The sequence below is a fragment of the Schistocerca nitens genome, chromosome 6, assembly GCF_023898315.1.
Source record: "Schistocerca nitens isolate TAMUIC-IGC-003100 chromosome 6, iqSchNite1.1, whole genome shotgun sequence".
Taxonomy (NCBI): domain Eukaryota; kingdom Metazoa; phylum Arthropoda; class Insecta; order Orthoptera; family Acrididae; genus Schistocerca; species Schistocerca nitens.
The window spans coordinates 338,539,299-338,564,337 of record NC_064619.1 but is presented as its reverse complement, the minus strand read 5'-3'; positions in this window follow the sequence as shown (position 1 = coordinate 338,564,337).

Sequence of the window (25,039 nt, the reverse complement as noted above, 5' to 3'; positions counted from 1 at the left end):
ACTATTCAGTGTCCCCTCGACGATCACCAGTGGTGTACGGCCAGTGTAGGAGATCGCTCCCCACACCATGATGCCGGGTGTTGGCCCTGTGTGCCTCGGTCGTATGCAGTCCTGATTGTGGCGCTCACCTGCACGGCGCCAAACACGCATACGACCATCATTGGCACCAAGGCAGAAGCGACTCTCATCGCTGAAGACGACACGTCTCCATTCGTCCCTCCATTCACGCCTGTCGCGACACCACTGGAGGCGGGCTGCACGATGTTGGGGCGTGAGCGGAAGACGGCCTAACGGTGTGCGGGACCGTAGCCCAGCTTCATGGAGACGGTTGCGAATGGTCCTCGCCGATACCCCAGGAGCAACAGTGTCCCTAATTTGCTGGGAAGTGGCGGTGCGGTCCCCTACGGCACTGCGTAGGATCCTACGGTCTTGGCGTGCATCCGTGCGTCGCTGCGGTCCGGTCCCAGGTCGACGGGCACGTGCACCTTCCGCCGACCACTGGCGACAACATCGATGTACTGTGGAGACCTCACGCCCCACGTGTTGAGCAATTCGGCGGTACGTCCACCCGGCCTCCCGCATGCCCACTATACGCCCTCGCTCAAAGTCCGTCAACTGCACATACGGTTCACGTCCACGCTGTCGCGGCATGCTACCAGTGTTAAAGACTGCGATGGAGCTCCGTATGCCACGGCAAACTGGCTGACACTGACGGCGGCGGTGCACAAATGCTGCGCAGCTAGCGCCATTCGACGGCCAACACCGCGGTTCCTGGTGTGTCCGCTGTGCCGTGCGTGTGATCATTGCTTGTACAGCCCTCTCGCAGTGTCCGGAGCAAGTATGGTGGGTCTGACACACCGGTGTCAATGTGTTCTTTTTTCCATTTCCAGGAGTGTATTTGAAGAATTGCGGTCAGAGAAATAATTGTTAGACGACAGTATCCGTGTCTGCGATGGCAGCACTGTGGAGTCATAGAATCTTTGACAGCCTGCGGTGTGCAGCAGGTAGGGTTCGTTGGGTGTTCATCGTAATGCATGGACGCATTTTTGGAACTACGTGAGTTGCAGAATTATTATGAGGAGGAATGACTCAGAACAATGGTTGGATATCATACAAACATAGGAAAGGTTTCGAAATGAAGGACAATGTATTATTTGATGAGGTAAAAAGTTTATTTTTATTTTTGTAGACTTGTATTGTTGGTCCACTTCACCCTCGTCACAGCTGAGTTTTTGACAATTATACTGTTGATTGATGTTTTGAGTTAGTTTACTCTACCATGGACGTTTTTAGACTAAATGAATTTTCATATTACGGTCTATAATTGTTTTCTTTGTATGTGACTTCCTAACTGAAGTTTCTCAAGATTATGAACGCAGTTCCCTGGACCAACTGTAGTTAGTTTTTAGCAGTATTTTTTTAGCTGTTGCGTGGTCTTTCTATGTTGCTGTTTCTGCCAGTACTTCATTTTTCATGAGATTCATAATACGTGATTATTTCGTTTCCTTTGCGCGATGCAGGTTCCGTCATTTTCTTTATTTTACCAGGGCCATAAGCAAGTGCAGAAATTTTGGTGTGTTTCAGGTTACATTCTTATAAAGGTCGACATTACAGTTTGGTTTCTTTTTATGTACAGTTCCTTTTTTTCAATCAGTTCGGACTGACTAAGTCTACTGAGCGTGAAATTATTGATTTGCTTATTTATTTGCTTATGAATGAGATCGGTTTTCACAAATACAGGATTCTTTTCAGTTTCATATAAGTGATATGGCTTTGAGCTCAGTAGCACATTTAGGTTGTCAGTTCACATTCCCAGACTTGTATTTGCGGTAACACACACACAAGTAAAGACTACTCACTTACAAACTTTAGGAATGGTACCCACCACAAGAAACTGAGCTAACAGATACCCAACTGGAGTGGAAAACTTGGAAAACCCTCAAGAGACTACGAACTAATGGTGTACCAGTAAGGACAAACCTATCAATGAGTGGGTTACGAGATGACAGCGACATTTGCTGCGACTGAGTTGAGAGGCAGGATACGAACAGACACTAGATTTTCCTATCGATCCTTACGAATAAACCCTCGAAGATCTATGGTTGGGAGGCGATGCAGGAATCCACGTCTCCCAACGCTGGGCCGAAAATTTTAAAAGAGGTGAGAAGGATCAGAGACCATAGCAAAAAAACCGCCGGTATAGGAAAAAGTAAAGTAGTAAGCTCGAAAAAGCAACTCGTGAGGCAACTTTTAAGCTCTGTGGGCAGTTCCCTTTCACATGCCATGAGATTGTACCCCGCTGTTAACGTCCATGTGCTGTAGCCTTGCACTGGCCTAAGACGAACATCCCATATGCCACGGAACTATTACCAACCCATTAAGCGCTTAAACGCTTCCGAGACAGCAGCTTTGGCTGATCTACTTGCAGGCTCCAATGGTCCTACCCTGCGACCTGGGCTATGATAGAGTGTTTGCGCCACAACTTGCAAACTTCGCGGGGAGACTAGAAACTGCTAACAACTACAGAACAAGCAATGTGCCACTGTAGAACTGTGTTTCATGTAAAGTGTAAATACACTCCTGGAAATGGAAAAAAGAACACATTGACACCGGTGTGTCAGACCCACCATACTTGCTCCGGACACTGCGAGAGGGCTGTACAAGCAATGATCACACGCACGGCACAGCGGACACACCAGGAACCGCGGTGTTGGCCGTCGAATGGCGCTAGCTGCGCAGCATTTGTGCACCGCCGCCGTCAGTGTCCGCCAGTTTGCCGTGGCATACGGAGCTCCATCGCAGTCTTTAACACTGGTAGCATGCCGCGACAGCGTGGACGTGAACCGTATGTGCAGTTGACGGACTTTGAGCGAGGGCGTATAGTGGGCATGCGGGAGGCCGGGTGGACGTACCGCCGAATTGCTCAACACGTGGGGCGTGAGGTCTCCACAGTACATCGATGTTGTCGCCAGTGGTCGGCGGAAGGTGCACGTGCCCGTCGACCTGGGACCGGACCGCAGCGACGCACGGATGCACGCCAAGACCGTAGGATCCTACGCAGTGCCGTAGGGGACCGCACCGCCACTTCCCAGCAAATTAGGGACACTGTTGCTCCTGGGGTATCGGCGAGGACCATTCGCAACCGTCTCCATGAAGCTGGGCTACGGTCCCGCACACCGTTAGGCCGTCTTCCGCTCACGCCCCAACATCGTGCAGCCTGCCTCCAGTGGTGTCGCGACAGGCGTGAATGGAGGGACGAATGGAGACGTGTCGTCTTCAGCGATGAGAGTCGCTTCTGCCTTGGTGCCAATGATGGTTGTATGCGTGTTTGGCGCCGTGCAGGTGAGCGCCACAATCAGGACTGCACACGACCGAGGCACACAGGGCCAACACCCGGCATCATGGTGTGGGGAGCGATCTCCTACACTGGCCGTACACCACTGGTGATCGTCGAGGGGACACTGAATAGTGCACGGTACATCCAAACCGTCATCGAACCCATCGTTCTACCATTCCTAGACCGGCAAGGGAACTTGCTGTTCCAACAGGACAATGCACGTCCGCATGTATCCCGTGCCACCCAACGTGCTCTAGAAGGTGTAAGTCAACTACCCTGGCCAGCAAGATCTCCGGAGCTGTCCCCCATTGAGCATGTTTGGGACTGGATGAAGCGTCGTCTCACGCGGTCTGCACGTCCAGCACGAACGCTGGTCCAACTGAGGCGCCAGTTGGAAATGGCATGGCAAGCCGTTCCACAGGACTACATCCAGCATCTCTACTATCGTCTCCATGGGAGAATAGCAGCCTGCATTGCTGCGAAAGGTGGATATACACTATACTAGTGCCGACATTGTGCATGCTCTGTTGCCTGTGTCTATGTGCCTGTGGTTCTGTCAGTGTGATCATGTGATGTATCTGACCCCAGGAATGTGTCAATAAAGTTTCCCCTTCCTGGGACAATGAATTCACGGTGTTCTTATTTCAATTTCCAGGAGTGTATATTAGCCTTCTTTACCAGTTTGCACCAGGGTTACAGTTTTGTCTGAATCACGTTCATATTGGAAGCAAGGAGTAGCCTTTTCCTGTACACTTAGCGCAACTGTTGTTTTTGAGAAAACCGAGTTGCATCTTTTCCCGGGCGAGCTAACTTTTAGGCACACATGCCAAATCATGTACAGAAGAGCAAATAAATATCCATAGATACGTAAAGATATTCCAATTTGCATTTTTACGTAGAGACCTGTACTGCAAGTGGGAAAAAAAACCTTATAGTGTGGTATGGAACTATACTACTTGAAAACTTCAGGAGTTCAAGGACACAAGCGAAAAGCACTCCACACTACTACATGTAAAAACTCCATTCGCTTGCAAAACCTGGATATTTTCGGTACAAATCGCAGTGGTGGAAGTAAATCTCAGAAAAGAAAGCTCCCTCTTAACGCCCGGGCAGGAAATCTCTAGTAAATAAACACAGTATCACTCCAGACACTGCGCGCGACTGAGTCGGTTGCTGTAAAATATCGAAGTACTCGACACAGTTGTACTTCATACCATTATACAGTAGACTGTGATCGACAGGTCAATATCGGCGCCCTATAAACAAAATTACTTTCCAGCAGAGTCAGTGGACTGTAAATGAATTACTCTCTTAGCCGTACATAAAAACTTACACTTATTTACACCTTCTTCTGTGTAGTGCGGTCAAAACTGCAAAGTAATTTGGAGACATACAAAGTGCAGCATTACTGAGGAATAACCAATGCTTGAGCAACTTAGGGAAGAGCTGCCTCCAAAAAACTGGTCTAACGTCCTACATCAGCAGTTGTATAAAACTGTGAAAGTGAACACATCAGAGATAGAATAGACAAGTGCAGCCCCAGTTGAGATCCACAAAGTTAGCGCCAGTTCTTTGTCACGCCTCGTCCAAATGCCCTGTGGTGCTCGTAGTCTCCGTTAACGTTAGTACTACAATGAATGTAGCCCCACCGGAACTTTTGCTCAATTAATGCACTCTACGCTACCATCCAAATTTTAGCCAAACTAGAGCAGATTCTCTTACGAAGTCTATCTACGGATACTCATAGAGTTCTCTAATTGTCAGACACAATTTTCCGTCCATGTATTTTTATTACTTATATATCGATATGTTATCATATATCGATTATATATCATGAAACTTAGTGGACGCATTATTAACAATAAATGCTGTGAAAATAAATCTACATCGTTTACAGTATTTTTGTTATACCGTTTTCTATACAAACAAAATATCTGCTTCAGTTTATAGTTTTATTTATTTTACTATCGACATGAAATCGATTTTGTTAAATAACAGGATGTTTCTAATTTTACATTTATAAATTTTGCAACTTTCGGTATTTGATATTACTACTAAAATTGTTTACATAAATATAAACGTTCGGAAAATAATACATAATCTAAATTTCTAGATAATCTTAAAAAAAATTGAAGTCATCTGAGTCATATTTTCGCCTTTGTTATGTTTTCGAAGATTCTGGAACTTCTATACATTCTATATTATACAGTATTTGGCGCCATACGCGTCAGATTGTTTTGACCGGCACTTCAGTTTAGTTCAGTTTTGTGTCAGATCGTTTTCAGATGTTTTTGGTCGAGAATATGTCCACGAAATTTTCGATGAGTTTGGAAGCGTTATGTTTGGTTTGAATCTAAGATGTTTTGGAAAAACTGTGAAATGTCATATGAAAGGCTTTATAAACCGCAAATGTTCCCACAAAGCTATTAATCCCTCAGACCACCCATTTAAAAGAACCCTGGAAGTTGGAATTGAATATTACTAAATATGTGTCCAGACGTTGAAGCCATCTTGAAAAGCAAAGTACATTTTATAAGTTGACAAGTAATGTTACCTGTCTCTAAGGTAAGACATCATTGCTTACAAAATGCTGTTATTATAAATAATATTTATCACCAATCAAATTGTAGAGTATTAAAGGGAGGTGCATTATAGTACATATTAGTAACTAATTAGAGACTCTCTGAGCGTCACAATCCGATTCCTCAACTGAGGTCGTTATAGCCCGCCAGTGTAGTGAAACATAACCCGGAAAGAAGCGATCAGGAAACTGCTCGTGGAACGAAGCTTCAATCTAGCTACTTGGTAGGGAAGGAAACCTGTGGCGGGGGCGAGCGGTTTCTCGTCGGCAGTCTGTGTGCCAGTACAGGAAAACACCTGCAAGAGACTGTCAAGGAAAACCCGAGAGTTCTGATGCCCACGATACTGTGCTAATGAGAAATAATACAGATAAACTTGAGTGCAAACTTTTAAGCCATTCGCTGTATTTGAGAGCGTTTTAAGGACGATCAACTTTTTAATGTGGCATAAGATAAACCTAATAGTAGTAATAGTTCTTTTTGTGATTTCGGACTTCAACTTTAACTGAGGACTTTATCCATATTCAATAGCTGTCTACGTATCTACGGACTGAAAGTATCAAATCGAAAGACATGTAACGCGTGACGGACACTGTTTTCTTGCCGGTGACACAACTAACAAGTATATTCTGCAATACATTTGACGTTCACGTAATGCATGTTAAGTTGACTTAGATCATTAAGATTATTCCGATGTCTTCCATAAGTTGGTAGTCTCCTAGTAACTGGTAGGCTGACCCTTAAAAATCACACTATAATGCGGAGACATATAGTACTAGCATCGCCAGCTGATTGCACGGTGCAGAAATATTTATCGTGTCTCTTGATATAACACCTGAGAAGCATTCAGACAGGTACAGGCTATTGCGTCCATTTAAGATGATGTGTCATGTTTTTTCTAGCTCAGTGATGTTCTGAGTCGTCAGTGGTGTAGTGAAGGTCTTGCTTCGTGTTACCGCGTCCGTTTATCGAAGAACGGAGGTTAGAGTTTAACGTCCTGCTGGAGGTGAGGTCATCAGAGACGCTCCTTGCTCGAAGCTGAGCAGCAATTCTAGCCTCTAGTTTTCGACAGTCTTCAAGGGCGCCGAGAACTGTGTAGCTTGTTTGGATTACGTAACGCGTCCGGCTTAGGATCTGCTAGTGTGACAAAGCACGTGGCGATCACGAGTTAGCTGCGGGATATCGTGGACTCGCCAAGAAATTTTCCCAGAGGGCATCTAAGGAGGAAAACTCGTGCTCTTCTGTTAATTCGTCACCGCAACTTGTGGTTTCAACCAACAAAAAAAGTAAGCGTTTCCTCAGAATCGACAAATGAGTCATAGAGAAGTTCCTTGTAATATATACCGCGTTTACGATAAAATCCTTAAACGAAAGGCTCAAGTATTCAGATATTGCCTGTCTTTTAGGTGCAAGCACTTAAAACGTAAAATAAGTCATTACATTGATGGTTGTTTTGTTGATAACCAGATATGGTTGTACGTCGTCCAGTTTGGGCCATTTACTCCAAGACATACAGTCTACCGAGAATGTGTACTTGTAGCGACTTAGTATATTTCACAAGTACAAGGCAAGAAAAACAGAAACCCTTCCAGAGAATGAACCCCGAACTGATCAAGAAATGGTTAGCCAACTGGCGCCCTGAAAGCGGCTCAGATGTTGATGTTCCTGGTGTGAAAGGATTAGCCATCATTCTCTGACCTTTTCCAGGGTACAGCACAAACCGATTCAAGCCAAATCCCTCGAAGACAGAAGTGTGTGCTTTCCATTTGAGAAACAGGAAAGCTAGTCCCAAATTAAAGACAATATGGTCAGGTGCCGAACTGGCACACTGTGAGACCCTGAAATATCCAGCAGTGACGCTTTAAAGATCTTTTACTTTCAAGACGCATTACAGGGACTGCAAGTCAAAACACTAGAAACCAGCTTCTACAGAAAATGGCCATTTCACAGTGGGATAGTCAACCTGAAACAATATGAACTTCTGCAATTGCGCTATGCCATTCCGTCGTAGGGTATGCATGTCTTGTTTTGTATAATTCAACAAGTGTCTAACAGGTGGACATAGTTGTCGATGACACCTACGGAACCATAACAAGCCGAATGGCTGTACCACCTACAGGAATGACACCACCTCCTATTCGAAGAGAAATAGTGCAAATGAGGAAAAGAGAGAAAGGGGAGCAGGAGAGAACCCATCAACTGTACTGGCGCGAACCGCACCTGCAGCGATTCAAGTTAAGGAGGAGTTTTCTTGGAACATCGACAGCACTTAGAACCACTGCTGAAAAACCTAGGCTGCACTATTGAGGGCCACGACCTACCTTCCCCCCGGCCGTAAAAGGGTTTCTGAAGCTATGCCTCCTGTCTATGATAAGGAATGGACGACTCGGAAGTCGCTAAATGGACTGGGAACTGGAGTTGGTAGATCAAAGATCAAGATGATATTCAATGTGGCTGTGGAGAAGACCAGACCGTTCATCATATGCTCCAATGCCGCCTGTGTGCAGCCCCCTGCACAGAAGATGAACTTTATCGAGAAACACAAAATGCTCTGGAAGTGGCCACGTTTTGGGAAAAAGTAACATAGTCATAGCTGTGTATGATATGTTTCTGATGCGAGAAATAAAAAATAATAAAAATCTAGAAATGTAGCGAGCAAGCAAAAACCGCAAAGTCTCGGGTTTGGCCCTATTCGCACACTATTTTGTTAGGTTATTCAATTGGCATAGGCAGTATGTATTTAAGGTCCATGATGGCCCTTTTACGATGTTGATTGTACTTAGGTAGGCCGAGCGCTATACATTGGGAAGAAGGCTCCCAAATTCTCTGCAGCCACATTACATCCAACAGATAAATGCTGTAGTTGCGGAGTAAGGAATTCCGTATGAAGCTACTCTCTATTCCATAGTAGAGGTCTAGTTTGAACTTATCACATATCGGAGTAACATTCATATACAGAAACACACACGGAGTCCTCCATAAACTTTTTAAGATCCAAATTGAGCTATCCCACGGCTGCCTACACTGGTTGGTGGACAGGGCGGTATGCTCGAGTTTTGCATAAATTTGTACATTTTTCCTCACCGCTAATGTGAGCTATTGTTGTCGCCTCAGCCAGTTACCGACTGTAGGTGGAAGGCAGTTTTTTGTGCGGGCTAGAGATGGATGGGCCGGTCTTTCCCTAATCCTTCTAAATGGGTGACGGTCATAGCCGACTACGCTGACTTTAAGGGCGATTAAGTTCCGCATAAAGGCTGGCGTTTTCGAACTCGTTGGAGAAAAAGTTCTTAAATACCTCGGAGGAGGCGGCGCCTTACAGATGCGATGAAGGCCTAAGCAAGGGCTAGAAATGGCCAGTGAGAATGCCTAATTTCTTCTCCTGTTTCTAACTGGCTGAATGGCCTATGTGTTAAATAATTTCGTGGAGCATGTTAGAGATCGCGAAACCGAGGAATCAGATGGCGTCCCTCGAAGGGTCGAGGTGGCAAGTCGTGGGTCCTCTGGGCGGGGTTTATGCTTTAAAGCTGATATCATTTCGGGAGTCGGTAGTTAACGGTTCTTCGTGATCGACGAAATTACTTTTTGGATATGGAAAGCCTACAAAGCTCGGGCTTCGAATTCTGCGTCTGCATTTTCCTGATTCTCTTTCGCCGAGTATTGCGGATAAATGACCGTAGGCTTATCCGTTAGAGAGACAGAACACAGAGAAGAGGGTGGAGCCATTGGCCAGCTGAAGATGGTGTTTTACAAAAGTGGAAGACTTGGCTTACGTTAAATCAGGACAAAAAATTTCTCACATTCTGCGACATAGTCGCGAATAAAACACTGATCCAGAGAGTGTAGACTAAATTCATTTTATTTCCGTCCATGATCACAAAACGTTTTGGTCCTTAGACAACTGGTTTCGTCAGCGATGACCAACTTCAGATCTGTTTAAAACATTTTCTAATATAATGCAGCCATAGTGCCGTCGTCGAAAAATACATACAAAATCAGTTTAACATCGTAGCACATACTTAAAATATGGTGTAAACTAGGCTACAGTGCCGGCAGAGTGATCCTGTTGTTCAGGTTAAACTCGGCTACAACAGCCACAAAATATGTTTGTGTCGTCAGTTCGTCAGATGTCACTAATGTAAGCCTACACGATTCGTCAGTTACATAATATTACAAACCACAATAAAATGAAAAAATACAATAGATAAAATGTGTTGTGGGCTTATTAAATGTAGACGTTATTCGAGTGATAAAATTTAATAAATTAAAAACGCTAACGAAGTTAAGTTTTAAAATTATTGTAATAACATAAACATGAGCAAACTTACGGAATTAGAAAATAACATAAGAATGACAAAATAACTGAGGAACAAGTGTTATGATGTGTGTCGGTAACTGTTATCTTCCATGGAGCCAAATGTTACTTTCTCGCTGGTAATGATATATGGGTGGAAGCTGGCCAAAGGTTCCGTCGCCTTAGGAATCGGAGCTTTAAATGAATATATTTCACCAACTCTACTTTTGAGTGAAGAAATGCTACACTTGACAACTTTTGGCAGACGCTGCTATCTACAATCAGAGGCCCGACACGAACGTGAGCCTAAGTACACTGAATGTTTGCCGGTAGAGCTAATTATCAACAACTCGGTGTAACGTTCGGCATCAACTAGCAGCAGTCTAGTGAGAAACTGGTACACCTGCCTTATAGCGTGTAGAGTCCCCGAGAGCACGCAAAAGTGCCGCACGTAACATAGAATCGACTAGTGTCTGAAGTAGTGCTGGCGGGAACTGACACCATGAATCGTGCCGGGCTGTCCACAAATCCGTAAGAGTACGAGGGGATGGAGATCTCTTCTGAACAGCACGTTGCAACGTATCCCAAATATGATCAGTAATTCCTGGGGAGTTTAGTGGCCAGCGTAAGTGTTTAAGCTCAGAAGATCTGTTCTGTAGCAATTCTTGGCGTGTGCGGTGTCGCTTTGCCCTTCTGGAATTGCCGAAGTCCGTCGGAACGCACAATGCACAAGAATGGGTGCAGGTGATCAGACAAATGCTTACGTACGTGTCACGTGTCAGAGTCGTATCTAGATGTATCAGGGGTCCCATATCACTCCAACTGCACTTGCTCCACACCATTACAGAGCCTCCACCTGCTTGAATAGTCCCTTGCTGACCTGCAGGGTCCATGGATTCATGAGGTTGTCTCCATACCCGTACACGTCCATCGGTTCGATACAATTTGAAACGAGACTTGTCCGACCATGCAACATGTTTCCGGTCATCAACCTTCGCATGTCGGTGTTGACCGACCCAGGTGAGGCGTAAGGCTTTGTGTCGTGCACTCATAGAGGGTACACGAGTGGGCCTTCGGCTCCGAAAGGTCATATCGATTATGTTTCGTTGAATGGTTCGCACGCTGACACTTGTTGATGGCCCAGCAGTGAAATCTGCAGCAATTTGCGGAGGGGTTGCAGTTCTGTCACGCTGAAAGATTCTATTCAGTCTTCGTTGGTCCCGTTCTTGCAGGATCTTTTTCCTGCCGCAGCGATGTCTGAGATTTGATGTTTTACCGGATTCCTGATATTCACGGTAGTAAAATGGTCGTACGGGAAAATCCCCACTTTATCGATACCTCGGAGATTCTGTGTCCCATCGCTCGTGCTCCCACTATAACACCACGTTCAAACTCCCTTAAATCTTGATAACCTGCCATTATAACAGCAGTAACCGATCTAACAACCGCGCCAGATACTTGTTGTCGTATATAGGCGTGACCGATCGCAGCGCCGTATTCTGCCTGTTTATATATATCTGTATTTCAATATGCATGCCTATACCAGTTTCGTTGGCGCTTCAGTGTATTTGCTGTAGTGCAGAGAACAAACTTGAGTCCCCCCGAACGTTTATGGCTACGTCCGTGGAACAGCAAGGCACGTAATTTGCTTCGTACTCTGTACGCCGCCAGGAATGCGTGCATTCTGGCCGCGACCTACGCTACGGAATCCCCGAGGCGCAGACGAAATGTCTTACCTCACGACTACTCACCAGCACTCAGCGATCTGTCAAAAGGCTCCTCGTTGTGCATCTCCAAGGCGACTCTAAATAATATGTGACATAATTCGCACTAATACACCCAACCAGCATTCTATGAACTACCCGATATGTAACTCATTTAATGATAGTATCTTTGCGTCCGTACCTGAGAACACATCGCGGCTACTACCGAGAGGACCCTGGACCGATCCTAGGTACTACCAAGACTTCTCCCCGCCCCCGGACGACTGTAGCATCAGATGGAATTAAACCTTGTTAAAACCACTAAGAACCTGCCTAAGGGAGAAGTAGCAGCTCTTATTCCCTAAGGCGAACTGGGACGGGGGTCAATTAACTACATGACGCTCTTCACTGATGTGTATTGGCAACTCTGGCGTAGGGTCCAGCAGCATTGGTCGGTCAGCAGCATGATGTGGTCCTCTGTTATGATTCACTTAGTGTAATTAATTTTTTAAAGCTTGAGTACTACTACCCAAGCCATCAAACAATCGTCTCGTCACTTCCGATTTATCTACTTCTTTATACTGATATTGTAGTGCAATCTTTTTCTTGTTATTCGTTGCATTTTTAATACTACAAATTAAAGTCTCGTCGACGTCTACATCACTGCAGCACTTACTAGGATTGGACAATGACGTGGTAGTGGTGACTATGACACACAAAACGAATGCATTCGAGTGAATTTGTTTAAGGACGTCGCAGAAAACTTTAATCTTTATTGTTCGGCGGGAACATGGGGCCCATTCCTCATAAATGCATAACCCCGCTCGGCAAATCCGTTGAGTATATCCCCTACAATACCAGTAATGTGTCTAAAACGATAACTATTGTAGGCCCATGTTAACTGCGTACACTGTCCTTTGCGCATCCAAATCTACATCTACACTCTGTGAACTACTATAAAATGTGATACGGAGACTACTGTTATTGTGTCTTAGTCTTTGGTTTATACCGGTTTACGGGAAGAATGGTTCTATGCTTATGATCCGCACCTCACCTGAGGTACTGATACGTAGTGGCTTAAGAATAATAGAGGCTTCTGGGCTGAGAGCCGGTATTTTCTAAGCAGGTTTACTAGACGTATATGCAGCAATTATTTTCGAGAGTCTACCGCTTACGATTTTTCAAACACTTTGTTATACTCTTGTGCCGATAACACTAGTTTGCGACTTATCGCGCCGTCCCTTTTTGTATACGATCGATATATCTTGAACTGTAAACAATATGTTCCTTAGACAAATTATTACAGTGTCTCAATATTGTTCCGGTGAAAAGGAAGCTTGCAATAGACCTTATCTACAACTCCACACAATGTGATAGTTCCACGTTAAATGTAAAGCTTTTTTTTTACCTTCGCCAGATATGTGTGGTTGGTTCAAGAACATTTTTCCACACAAGCGACATATTTTGCTCCCACTTCCCAATCCCTCGGAGAGTAGTTGCCTTTCCTTGGGCTTTTCCTAATTTTACTCATGTCATAAATATCATAATCCCTGTCTGCAGATGAATGATAGTGTTTACACTTTTTGCATGCTGGACCTGGTTTCGATTAATGGTGACATCATTTATTTAAACTGACGAGGTCATAACTGAAATGCCATCAGCTGAAAATATTTGCACCTACCTTTGAGCCAATCGAAGTTGTTTCTTATTTATCTGCAATCATTAGAACAGAATTTGTTATTATATACACAGGGCCCGCAAATGAGCTGTTTGTGAGATAAATGCAATTTGTGGTTACGAGCCATCAATGACTTCAGAAATAAACATTGTCCCGGTTAATACAAATGTACACTCCTGTAAATGGAAAAAAGAACACATTGACACCGGTGTGTCAGACCCACCATACTTGCTCCGGACACTGCGAGAGGGCTGTACAAGCAATGATCACACGCACGGCACAGCGGACACACCAGGAACCGCGGTGTTGGCCGTCGAATGGCGCTAGCTGCGCAGCATTTGTGCACCGCCGCCGTCAGTGTCAGCCAGTTTGCCGTGGCATACGGAGCTCCATCGCAGTCTTTAACACTGATAGCATGCCGCGACAGCGTGGACGTGAACCGTATGTGCAGTTGACGGACTTTGAGCGAGGGCGTATAGTGGGCATGCGGGAGGCCGGGTGGACGTACCGCCGAATTGCTCAACACGTGGGGCGTGAGGTCTCCACAGTACATCGATGTTGTCGCCAGTGGTCGGCGGAATGGAGACGTGTCGTCTTCAGCGATGAGAGTCGCTTCTGCCTTGGTGCCAATGATGGTCGTATGCGTGTTTGGCGCCGTGCAGGTGAGCGCCACAATCAGGACTGCATACGACCGAGGCACACAGGGCCAACACCCGGCATCATGGTGTGGGGAGCGATCTCCTACACTGGCCGTACACCACTGGTGATCGTCGAGGGGACACTGAATAGTGCACGGTACATCCAAACCGTCATCGAACCCATCGTTCTACCATTCCTAGACCGGCAAGGGAACTTGCTGTTCCAACAGGACAATGCACGTCCGCATGTATCCCGTGCCACCCAACGTGCTCTAGAAGGTGTAAGTCAACTACCCTGGCCAGCAAGATCTCCGGATCTGTCCCCCATTGAGCATGTTTGGGACTGGATGAAGCGTCGTCTCACGCGGTCTGCACGTCCAGCACGAACGCTGGTCCAACTGAGGCGCCAGGTGGAAATGGCATGGCAAGCCGTTCCACAGGACTACATCCAGCATCTCTACTATCGTCTCCATGGGAGAATAGCAGCCTGAATTGCTGCGAAAGGTGGATATACACTGTACTAGTGCCGACATTGTGCATGCTCTGTTGCCTGTGTCTATGTGCCTGTGGTTCTGTCAGTGTGATCATGTGATGTATCTGACCCCAGGAATGTGTCAATAAAGTTTCCCCTTCCTGGGACAATGAATTCACGGTGTTCTTATTTCAATTTCCAGGAGTGTATTTAAAATGTACACTTTTCGATCAAGTTCCCGTCTAATTGAGACCAAACTTCGTCCATAGCCACCTCACTTTGCACAACGATGGGAATGTGGTACATGCATGAAGGAGTACAGGTACATTTTGATGCTGGTATAAAACGACACCTAATGTGACGATATACACCAGGATGATTAAGTCGAAAACATCCTGTTTTTGGCCTCCAAGGTCATCTGACGTCGGTGTTATAACTTTTTCTTTCAGGGGTCATTTCTAAAGTAAAGCTCACAGCGCTCCCGCTGACGTGGTTAAAGAAATGAAACAGCTAATTGTACAGTCTCATGATGATTTACGAGATGATCCAGTGGTGTCTGAAGGATCCGCAACACACTGCAGAGGCGAGCATACTGCAGGCCACAAATGTCAGGACGACGCACATAACTCCTCCTTTAACAGGTACGACTATACAGTAAAATGTAACACGTAATGTGCTGAAGCAGCTGTGTATTGCTTGTTAAGGTAGGCCATCGGTAAAATTTGAGATCAGTTAGATGAGGACTAGACCTAAAAGTTTACATTAAAAAATACAATGAAGCGCCAAAGAAACTGGTAAAGGCTTGTGTATTGAAATACAGATATACGTAAAAAGGCAGAATACGGCGCTGCGGTCGGCAACACCTATATGACGACAAGTGTATGGCGCAGTTGTTAGATCGGTTACTACTTCTATAATGGTAGGTTATCACGATTTCAGTGAGTTTAAACGTGGTGCTATAGTCAGCGCATGAGTGATGGTACACAGTATCTCCGAGATAGCGATGAAGTGGGGATTTTCCCGTACGACCATTTCACGAGTGTACCGTGAATATCAGGAATCCGGTAAAACATCAAATCTCTGACATCGCTGCGGCCGGAAAAGATCCTGCAAGAGTGGGACCAACGATGACTGAAAAGAATCGTTCAACGTGACGTAAGTGCAACCCTTCCGCAGATTGCTGCAGATTTCAATGCTGGGTCATCAACAAGTCTCAGTGTGCCAACCATTCAACGAAACATCACCGATATGAGCTTTTGCAGCCGAAGACCAGCTCTTGTACACTTGATGGATGCACGACACAAAGCTTTACGCCTCGCCTGGATACATCAACACCGATATTAGACTGTTGATGCCTGGAAGCATGTTGCCTGGTCGGACAAGTCTCGTTTCAAATTGTATCGAACCGATGGACGTGTACGGGTATGGAGACAACCTCATGAATCCATGGACCCTGCATGTCAGCAGGGGACTGTTCAAGCACGTGGGGGCTCTGTAATGATGTGGGACGTGTGCAGGTCGAGTGGTATAAGACCCCTGAAAAGTCTAGATGCGACTCTGACAAGTGACACGTACGTAAGCATCCTGCATGCATTCGTGTCCATTGTGCATTCCGACGAACTTGGGCAACTCCAGCAAGACAATGCGATACCCCAAACGCCCAGAATTGCTACAGGGTGGCTCCAGGAACACTCTTCTGAGTTTAAACACTTCCGCTGGCCACCAGACTCCCAAGATATGAACATTAGTGATGCCTTTCAACGTGTGCTGTACAGAAGAGATCTCCACCCCCTCGCACTCTTACGGATTTATGGACAGCCCTGCAGGATTCTTGGTGTCAGTTCTTCAGATATTAGTCGAGTCCATGCCATGTCCTGTTGTCGCATTTCTGCGTGCTCGTGGAGGCCCTGCACGATATTAGGAAGGTGTACCAGTTTCTTTGGCTCTTCCTTGTATATTTACAATATTTAATACTGAAGCCAGTTGGAGCTCGTAACCAGACATTCGCAGTTATCTCGCTAACGACTCCCCACGGTTACTGGAACATTTTTCGTTCTATTATTGTCTACTTTCACTCGTGTCAATTTACGCAACTAATTTCGATACACCCTGTATACAAATCTTGCGTTGTGGTGCTTCTGGCGCCCCTCACGGCTTGTGTCCCTTGGGCTTTAAATGGGCCTGGTTATTACTGACGATACTTGAGAATATTAATTGTGTTGGCAACGGCTGTTACATTTAATCTTCTTTAAGCTGTGCTACATCGCTTTCACAGAAGGCTTCTTTTATACATGTACCACCAAAAATCTTTTATACAACTTTATTTTTCTGGAACTAATTTCGGTTATTTAGTCATCATCTGGCAGACGTCAAACCTTACAATGATATATTCCTTATGTCCATTGCAAGAAAATATTTTGAAATAATGGACATGTGCTATGTACGAAGTGTTTTTTTAACTTTAGACAACTAAATATCCCGAAAACGACGCAACGTACGAAAAAAAAGGTTCTTGGTGAATAGTTTATATTTGTAAAAGGGACATTTGTTTGTGCTACAACTGCCCACCTCCTAACCACCCTTCCTGCGTGGTCGGGCTTAACTTTGTATTTTCAAATGGGAACTCACCGATTTTTATTCCATATTGGGATTCTATGGCAAAAAATTCGTACGGTTTCCTCAAATCATTGTTTTCCATTCGTGGCAGATGCAGCTCTAATCGACAAACGTCAAGTGCACCTGTTTCTGCAGTTAAGAACCGACGCATTTGATTCTACATATCAGCCGTTTTAATGTGTGGTTAGAAACTTCGTTTGACGTGATCCAGGGACAATGACGTGGTTGTAATAGTCTTCCGTTCCCATCTGGATGCTTGATATCGGTGAGCCCCCTTGCCTCACCATTGGGTATCCATGGCAGGTGCGCCTTGATAGGTACTTTACCTCATTATAATGGTTGTGATTTGTATTCCGCCAATAGCCGCGTAAAGGCCAGCGCGGGAGTTACGGCGGTTGGGTGGAAACACACACCGAAATCAGCCACCCTGATGGCGGAGGTCGATGGCGACCACTGAAATCGAGCATTCCATTGGTTTTGGAAACACCACAAGCAACCCCGCAGTGGACAGAAAACTTCGTTACCATACAAGTAGTTTATCTGCCAGAAATGTCACAATCTAGCCATATTATCTGCACTGACCATCACATTTACAATACTCAGATCACGTTTGAACATCAGTATCAAATGTTACAACACGAAGGTTTACATTTACATAGTAAATGATTGTCGATTACAGCGCCATCGCCGCGCGGGATTAGCCGAGCGGTCTTAGACGCTGCAGTCATGGACTGTGCGGCTGGTCCTCCCTCGGGCATGGGTGTGTGTGTTTGTCCTTAGGATAATTTAGATTAAGTAGTGTGTAAGCTTAGGAACTGATGACCTCAGGAGTTAAGTGTGGTGTCACCGCCAGACACCACACTTGCTAGGTGGTAGCTTAAATCGGCCGCGGTCCATTAGTACATGTCGGACCCGCGTGTCGCCACTGTCAGGATCGCAGACCGAGCGCCACCACAAGGCAGGTCTCGAGAGACTTACTAGTACTCGCCCCAGTTGTACGACGACTTTGCTAGCGACTACACTGACGAAGCCTTTCTCTCATTTGCCGAGAGACAGTTAGAATAGCCTTCAGCTAAGTCCATGGCTACGACCTAGCAAGGCGCCATTAGTTACTTCATGAATCTAAAGAGTCTCACTTGTATCATCAAGAATGCTGTATACAAAGGATGGATTAAAGTTAAGTATTTTAGCAGCTACGTACTTTTCTTTATAGCATTCATTACGTCTCCTGTTTCAGACCTCACGCCATCCTTCGTGTATTTATAGCGTGCATCTCAGCCACCCTCAAACACACTGTGTCGGCTCTCGTGTCGACACAACATTAAGTCCCATAAGATTTCACACACATTTGAACATTTTTGAAGAGCGCCATCTTCCACGAATGGGAAACAATAGCTTGAGTAAACCGAAGGTATTTTTTGGCGTAGAATGCAAACATGCCAGAAAAGTGGCGGCGGCGCGGGGGGCGGGGGGACTGCGCGGGGTGGGGGGGGCGGGGGGGGGCGGGGGGGCGGGCGGTTCCGTTTGTAAATAAAGGTTTTCACCAAGAACCTTTTTTTCGTATGATGCGTTTTCATCGAGACATTTAGCTGTCTAAAGTTAAGACAAACACCTTGTATAATAACGATAATGAAGTCCCATACTCCTTGACGCAGCGTAGGGGACGATGCGGGAGACCTGCACCGCTGGACTAGGCAAGTTCCTAGCGGAGGTGGTTTGCCATTGCCTTCCTCAGATCATAATGGGCATGAATCATGATGAATAAGACGACACAAGAACACCCAGTCCTGTCAAGGCAGGTGAAAATCCCTGACCCTGCCGGGAATCGAACCCGGGACCCCGTGCTCGGGAAGCGAGAACGATACCGCGAGACCACGACCTGCGGACCAATTCGTATAAGAGGCGATCAAAAAGCTTCCTTTCGAAGGCCGTGTAGTTCAGAATCGGTAAGCCAGTCAGGCAAAATCGCCGTCAGGATTGAGCCAGTCACCCCCCGACGGACGAGATTGAAGATATCCGTTTGGTAAAATATCGTGTCCTTAAGTGCCTGCTACACAACCTGGTCCGACATGACTTCAACCCTTCAAATCCTTTTTTAGGGGACCAAAAGTGTGATAATCGTATGGGCACCGTTCCCCAGTAATGGAGACACCGCGTTCCTTGAAATCAATAACCTGTGGGACTCGGTAATTAAAGAACAAAGTGAGCATAATCTTTCCAACAGATGGCTGGCTCTTGAACTTCTTGGTACGAGGAGGCGATGGATGACACATCTGCCTCACACACATTCTTCATTCTCCAATGGATGTCTTCTAGTGCTGTTTGTCCTTCAGCAACTAAGAAAAGAACAATAGCATTTTGATCCTGTTTTGAAGCAATTGGTAATAGAGTCGCCATAGTTTGTCGTTTCGGGATTTACCGCACGCGCTTCGGGAAGACAGGAATGCCACGCTGATCCCTTGTCTACATGTCGGTGCTTACGCACCCGCATCGGCGTCGCGCTGCGTTGCATATCTGCTGCAACAGCGCCCACAAACGGAAACTTTTTGATCGCACCTTCCTTGGAAAAATGGTTCCATTTTTGATTTTGTACTCAAGCTATTTCGCGTAAACAGCACTATTTCTATATTTGGTCTATGTTTTTTTTTTTTTTTTTGCTTAGAAGAGGAGCTAAAAAATACAGGGTAATTATAATTAAAGTGAAACTTTCAAAACGCTGTAGAAATAACACCACTTGTCAAAATTTCGTAAAATTGCAACGGAATATTATCGGAGGAGGGGGAAAACGTAGGGCAGAACAAAAACCAAAAAAGTGTGAAAATTGATCGGTAGATGGCGCTGTATGTGTCAGAGTACGTAAATGAAAACACCTGTCATTCGCACGACTCATCTAAGTTGGTATAAATACAGCTTTTCCTCCTTTCGCGTCTGCGACGTTCTCAGTGACTGTCTCAATGCGGGATCGCGCTCTGCTTGTAAAGCTGCATTACAATAATGATGACTATGCACACGTCGCTCTGCAGAAGTTCCGGATACCGAAAAGGGTTTGAAAAACAGCGTTGGTCCGATGACTGCCGTGGGTCTGGAGAAAATGATTCGGAAATTCGAGAAGACGGATTCTTTTGGTGTGCAACCTGGTAGAGGGAGGAAACGAAGTGACTCGACGTCAGTCGAAGCAGTGGCCACAGCAACGCAGGAAGAGACGAGTGGTGGCCTGCGAACGTGTAGTGCACGGAAACTTGCCCGAACAATGGACATATCCGTGAGCACGGTGCGTAAAATCCTACGAAACGTCCATCTTTGCTATCCATTCAAAATTACCCAACTGCACGAGTTGCTTCCTGTTGACCTGCCAACAAGAGAGGCCTTTGCTTAAGAATTTCCTGCTCGCATGGAAGTGGAAAATGATTGGCCGTGGACAGACGAAGCCCACTTCCATCTGACAGAAATCCTCGAGCAAATCAACCAGTACCACTTCAACCTGAAAAGGTCACTGTTTGGTGCGGGTTTACGGCATCATTTATCACAGGACCATCTTTTTTCGGAAAGACAGGTGCTTCCGGTCCTGTTACCTGTACCGTCACTGGTAAGCCCTATGAGTGTCTTTTGCGCAACAACGTCATTCCAGCTCTCCAGCAGCGTGGATGTGTGGATGGGATCATTTTTATGCAAGATGGCGCACCTCCGCACATTGCAAATCCAGCTCAGCAGCTGCTGAAGCGCCATTTCGGAAATGCTAGAATTATCAGCCGCCATTTCCCTACAGCCTGCCCGTGCCGATCACCAGTTCATAATGCGTGAGACTCATGGCTGTGGGGCTATATGAAAGATGTTGTGTTCAGTGTTCCGACTACTTAGCTGCATTGAAGGCACGGATTGCGCAACGCATTCAGAAAGTGACTCTGGAAATACTTCGATCAGTTGTGGAACATGCCCTTTCTGGATTTCAACTTGTTGCAGAAAACGGTGGAGAGCATATTGAACGTGTTTTGCGCCAGTCACACGGAAATTAATAATTCGATTTGACTTTGATTGATGATTTTTATGCGGTTTTTGGCCTCAGGGCAATTAAACTCCGATGTAAGTGATGCTTTTCAAGCGGTTTTTGGCTTCAGGACAATTAAAAACCAATTTTTCCCATCCGATGTATATGAGCTTACCGGGGTGGATGGGCTTACGTAACTAACAGTATCACACCTGTACACACATGCGCACCGAGTAGTACAGTTTGTTTAACGTCACACGTACACCTTAGGTATGGTTGTATGATTCATTTGTCATAAGTAGTCGACCATTATTAAATTATAATGCTTACAGCGTCATCTATTCTACATTTTGTAACTATTTATTTTTCTTCTGCCATACGTTTTCTCCCCTTCTCCGATAATATTCCGTTGCAATTTGACGTCATTCTGACCAGTGGTGTTATTTCTACAGCGGTTTGAAAGTTTAACTTTAATTATGTATAATCACCCTGTACATTTTTGTAAATGCACGTCACCAGTTTTTGTAAAGACCTCGTCAATATTGCTGCGGAGGCCGAGTTGGGAGCATTATTACGGCAGGCCCAGTCCGTAAGTTCGTGAAACGGCTTCTGGTGCAGTACACCGCTAAGATAATTTCTCCCTACCTGTATTACACAGCTAGGCTCCAGGTCAAGTAACAGGATAGGAGAACGAAGGTTCTACTATATTCCAACAAATTAGTAACCAAGTCACACAAATAATTTAAAAGGTTTACTTACATTCGTGACTAGTCGAATATTGAGGTCTGCAACTCTGCCTGTAATATAACACAAAAAAGCCTCTCAATGGCTAAGTGCAAATAACTGTAGGTAAACTTCACAGTACATGTTGTTGTGGTCTTCAGTCCTGAGACTGGTTTGATGTAGCTCTCCATGCTACTCTATCCTTTGCAAGCTTCTTCATCTCCAAGTACTTACTGCAACCTACATCCTTCTGAATCTGTTTAGTGTATTCATCTCTTGGTCTCCATCTACGATTTTTACCCTCAACACTGCCCTCCAGTACTAAATTGATGATCCCTTGATGCCTCAGAATATGCCCTACCAACCTATCCCTTCTTCTAGTCAAGCTGTGCCACAATTTTCTCTTCTCTCCAATTCTATTCAATTCCTCCTCGTTAGTTATGCGATCTACCCACCTAATGTTCAGCATTCTTCTGTAGGACCACATTTCAAAAGCTTCTATTCTCTTCTTGTCAAAAGTATTTATCGTTCACGTTACACTTCCATACATGGCTACACTTCATACAAATACTTTCAGAAACGACTTCCTGACACTTAAATCTATACTCGATGTTAACAAATTTCTCTTCTTCAGAAACGCTTTCCTTGCCATTGCCAGTCTACATTTTATATCCTCTCTACTTCGACCATCATCAGTTATTTTGCTCCCCAAACAGCAGAACTCCTTTACTACTTTAAGTGTCTCATTTCCTAATCTACTTCCCTCACCATCACCCGACTTAATTTGACTACATTCCATTATCCTCGTTTTGCTTTTGTTGATGTTCATCTTATATCCTCCTTTCAAGACACTGTCCATTCCGTTCAGCTGCTCTTCCAGGTCCTGTTCACTTCTAAGAGTTCGCTAAACGATGTTCCCTGTCTAAGTCAGCCCTGGACTGTGATCTTTAATCAAATGGGCAGGAGTTGCTCTTCTATCCTCCGAGTAGGGTTCAGTCCGTTGTCGTCCGGTCATTGGCGGATTGTGCTTGGCCGGCAATTGGCCGAGGCGAAGTCGATATCTTCACGCTCGACGCCGCCCGTGGCGCTGGTGGAACTCGCGCAAGTGGCGGGTCTCTGTGTCACTGGCACCAGCTCGCATCTTTGCACCTGTGGTGCTTTTGCCCTGGCTGTGTCTTGTTCGGACGACACAACACACGAATATCTTCCGAGACTGTCGGTATCGATAATTTTGCTCTGATACTACCGAAATGTCGCTGCAATTTTCGCAGCTGGTATCGATACCAAAGAGCGTAAGGAATGAGGTGCTGGACCTGCGCGGTCAGAGTTTCCGCGGCTGCAGAGGGCCCGCTACTCCACGCTACGTTGCAGGATGCTGTCGGGACAAAGCGGGCCAGGTCGCGTATGTAGGCTGAGGCTGTGCCGCAAGTGGAGCGCTTCTCGCTGCTCGCTGCCCGCCGGTAACGGCACACGGCACAGCGCGAGGCGCGGGGCTGCCCGGGTCACCCGCCGCCGAACCTCTTCGCACTTGTCCGTCGCGTGTCCTCCCGTGTCCACCTAGGCAGGCCTCCGAACCGAGACCTTCTACATTTATGCCCCGCAAGCGTCGGGCCTGATGGCCTAGCGGTATTCGAGGTGTGGTCAAAAATGCGACTTTATTTTTTATGAAAAAAGATTTTTTTTCATCAATATTCATGTTGTCCCCTTCAAAGTAATACCTCTCAGATACAATATAGCTGTGCCAACGCTGCTTCCAATCCTCGAAGCACTTCTCGTAAGCACTTTTTGGTACTTCCTGCGATGTATTTTTTATTTTCTCAGTCGTTGAAAATGTTCGTCCTTTCATAGGTCTCTTCAGTTTTAGGAACAGGAAAAAGTCGCAGAGGGCCAAATCAGGTGAATATGGTGGCTGAGGCATGATTTTTTATTTATTTATTTATTTATTTATTTATTTTTTATTTTATTTATTTATTTATTTTTTTTTTTTTTTTTTTTTGCGGAACGATGAATGAGCAGGTGCATTGTCGTAATGCAAAAGCCATGAACTGTTCTTCCACAACTCCGGACTTTTCTGCGCCTAACTTCAAGGTAATACTCATTGACCGTACGACCTCGAGGCAAAAATTTATGATGCACTACGCCAAGGTAACTGAAAAAAAAAAAAAACGTGAGCAAATCTTTGACATCTGATCGAACTTGGTGTGCTTTTTTCGGTCTTGGCTCTCCGGGATGCTTCCATTTAGACGACTGGGCTTTCGTTTCGACGTCATAACTGTAATCTCTTGTTTCGTCACCAGTTATGACCCTTTTGAGCAAATCAGGATCATCGTTGATGTCATTCAAGAGCTCCTGAGCGATGCTCGTGCGACGGTTCTTCTGATCAAAACTGAAAAGTTTTGTAACAAACTTCGCTGACACACGTCTCATGCCCAAAACATCCGAAAGAATTGTATGATACGAGCCGACCGTTATACCAACATCCTCAGCAACTTCTCTTACGGTAATTCGACGATTTTCCAAAACAATTTTCTTCACGGCTTCCACGTTATCATATGTTGTTGATGTGCTGGGGCGTCCAGAGCGAGGTTCGTCATCTTCTCAGCCATCTTGGAAGAACATATACCACTTGTAAACTTTTTTTTTTTTACTGGGAGCAGTCTCATCGTATGCCACTCTCAACGTTTCAAGTGTCTTAGAGTACTTGATACCATTTTCCACACAAAATTTGATGCTAACTCTTCGCTCCATTTTTTATAATAAGCGAAAATCACCAAGTACACTAAAACACGTTTAACCTTTTTATCTGCCAAAAACGAACGAAGTATGCTGTACACTTGAAACTGTGAACATATGTTCGGGATATGCGTACCAACATAATAGAAAGTAGGTCGATAGTCGAATGTACGTTGCCCGCGCAATTTGAAAAGTCACTTTACTTTTTGAACAGCTCTCGTGTAGTCTTACTCACCAAGATTCACGCTTGCGTACAGTTACACAGTGTGGGAAAATTATATGAG